A 3,282-nucleotide genomic window follows, 5' to 3' on the forward strand; every position below is an offset into this window, starting at 1 on the left:
AGTCTGGGCCTCCCTTCTGAAGCTGCTGCCCCCGCGACCCGACCCCGGATAAGCGGAAGAAAATGGATGGATGGATGGACATTAGAAATGTGCCGTTTTAATGAACAATGCCACAGATAAAGCATGTTTTTATTGTGTTTACATGGTGTAGATTTAGATATATGATTCTATGCATCATAATTTCAGGGATAGAAACATCTTGTCTCCTGTCCTAACAGCATGAACTTCACTTTTTTTGCCACTAGTGGCATTTATTTTGAAAGAAATCCAACAGGAAGGGGATGGAAAGAAGGTGGGTGGGGGAGGAGATGCAACCGAGGAGCCAGTAGCAGCATTGTAGTCAAGACCACTGAACCCGAGACCAGACCAAGACCAGCACCCCGCGCTACATGACGCAATAAAATTAAGTGTACCTATCAAAATTGCTTCTCAAATTGACCTGAAAGATCCACATTCCCATAAAAACACCTAGATATTAAATACTTAGAGCTGAAATATATTTAACCAATATCAATTCAAACTCTTCTTCATTCTGCTTTGCTTTCATCTCTGTGCTACAATCCGCAGAGGTCTCATGCCATCCCTAAAAAGATAACGCCCTGGCCGGTTGCCCATGTCAGAAACTGTCTGCACTATTAAACATAGCAATTAACGGTAAACAACGCTCAACTATGAACACTGTCCAAGGCACAATAAGCAAGAAGTAACCAAGCAGAAGGAGCACCATGACTGTTCTCACCCTCCCTCCATGTCTGCCACCATAACAGGTGACGAAAACAAAGAGCAATGAGCATGCTCTGCGTTCTTAGGTTCTTGTTTTATTCATTCGCCAATTAAATAAATATATATTTTTTAATGAAATAAAAATAATAGCTACTTCAGTGTACGCAGAGCATCACAAGAACAAAGAACGGTTCTCAGCGAGGCTTCAGTCCAATAGGACTTAGTAAAGATCCGTCCAGAAAAATTGGATCGTTCATGAATATATCACAATATTGCAGACTTTGGTCACAGTTGTCCTATATTTGCAACACCTCAGTCTGAATTATTGTGACAACCTTTTTTCATTGCAGATTCAACATAAGTGTCTCAGTTAATACAGCTAGCTTTGCTAGCATCACGTCCACAGATCTTACCTTTCTTTAAGCTTTCCTTCCAAGTGATGCTAAAAGTTGGACGAAATCCCCACCATCTGTGAAAGCGAAGCGCTGCTGATTTTACATGTCACTATATCTATGATTTATGCAGCGCTATTATATTACTGACGACTAGACAGACATCATCTCCCGCTCAGAGGAAACCACTCCGCATGTCTGGAGCTCCGCGTGCGAGTAAAAGGGGAGGCGATGGGTGACAATAGACATGCAAGTCACGTTATTGCTTGGATTTTAAGGCGCCACCTTAAGTCCCTGAACTTCACATTTTAACTGAAAAAAAGAGCAACGCGACTTGGATGTAACGAGTAACACGACACTTTTGTAGAAATGTATTGAAGTATAAAGTACAGATACTTACTGTAAAATGTAGTGGAGTAAAAGAAAGTGTCCATTATTAAATCTACTTAAGTAAAGTACAGATACACGAAAATTGCACTTAATGAACAAAGTACTTGTACTTCGTTACTTCCCACCACTGCTTACAACCAGTAAGATTGACTGATCACAGCTTGAATTCTCACTCAGTTTGACTCTGTTATTGTGTCTCTGCATTTTAGTTCCCAGGGGGAAATTTGATTAGGCTATATGAAACAGCATTAGGGTCCACACTAAACCTTCAAAAGGCCGAATAATGACATCAAACTAGTGCTTATTGTTGATCTTTACTGTTCACTATGATACTCATTGTGCATTACCAACTAGGATATCAGTAACATGGAAGTGAATAAAGCGGAAAGGGTGAACTTTTTGTGACATTCTGTGACATTACTTTGCTTTCTACATGTACTTTTAAATAATTCTACAGTTTCTATTGAAAAAAAGGAATATTGAGTTACTTACTAACCTACTTCCATTATGGTACCATCAGATGCATATACACAGCACGAACACACTGTAGTACACACAGAATTTGCTCGTTCTAACAGAATCTATGCTAATGAAGCAGAAATTAGATATTGACCCAAAGGATTTGTGCATAGTCAGCCTCTAATATGAGTGATGTATGAGTCAGATATGCTAATAAAGCTTCCCATATAGGCTATATTATAACAGCAAAGAAAAAACTAGAGTAGACTGGAAAACATAATTTTCCACTCATTTTCTTCCCTTTTGCTGCTGATCCAGATGTGTCCCAGTGATTGTAAACATTTTTCTGGCATTTATTACTCCCTCTGTCCAAAAAGATAGATGCAAAACATTCCTAAACAGACACATACGTTGAGAAAAGACTCATGTGTTGACCCTGTGCAACACTAAGCCTGGGGTTACTATCGCTATCACTTCGGAAGTTTTACCTCTTGTAGGGTCTCCTGTGGGAAATTTCCCATGGTCCCATGGTCATTGACAGTTTTCATTCACCATAAAATTGTACAATTTGAAATTACAAAAATACATTTTCTTAACAGAAACATGCCAATTTTGAAATAAACTGAGGTTTTTTTTATAAAACAATATTGTGCTAGGATGAGAACCTTTTTGGCTGTATCAAAATAGATGTATGTCACAAAACTGTAAAACACTTTTTCTAATGCACTTTTTGGCATCACGAGTCTAGGGTTACCACCTTTCAGAAATTAAAACAATGGATGCTTACCATGGTGGCTTGCTCGGAAAATAGTACACAATATTTTATGGCTGTTTTTTATCAAAGCAAAAGAATCTATCATCATTCATACATGGAAGAGGGTTAGTGTACCCAAAAATTGTACTCTTATCAGAGTACTGTGCACATTCTGGTATTTTAAAGACCAATACCAAAAAATATATACAAATAAGGACTTAGGTTCAGCAGCTAGTTTATATTACTCTACCCTCTCCTTGGGCTGCCACCTTATTGTGGTGGAGGGGTTTGAGTGTCCCAATGATCCTAGGAGCTATGCTGTCTGGGGCTTWATGCCCCTGGTAGGGTCACCCAAGGCAGACAGGTCCTAGGTGAGGAACCAGACAAAGYGCAGYCCGAAGACCCCTATGATGAATACAAACTTTGGACCTCGTTTTCCCTCGCCCGGACGCGGGTCACCGGGGCCCCACTCTGGAGCCAGGCCTGGAGGTGGGGCACGATGGCGAGCGCCTGGTGGCCGGGTTTTACCCACGGAGCCCGGCCGGGCTCAGCCCGAACAGGAGA

The sequence above is a fragment of the Poecilia reticulata genome, linkage group LG2 (assembly GCF_000633615.1).
Source record: "Poecilia reticulata strain Guanapo linkage group LG2, Guppy_female_1.0+MT, whole genome shotgun sequence".
Taxonomy (NCBI): domain Eukaryota; kingdom Metazoa; phylum Chordata; class Actinopteri; order Cyprinodontiformes; family Poeciliidae; genus Poecilia; species Poecilia reticulata.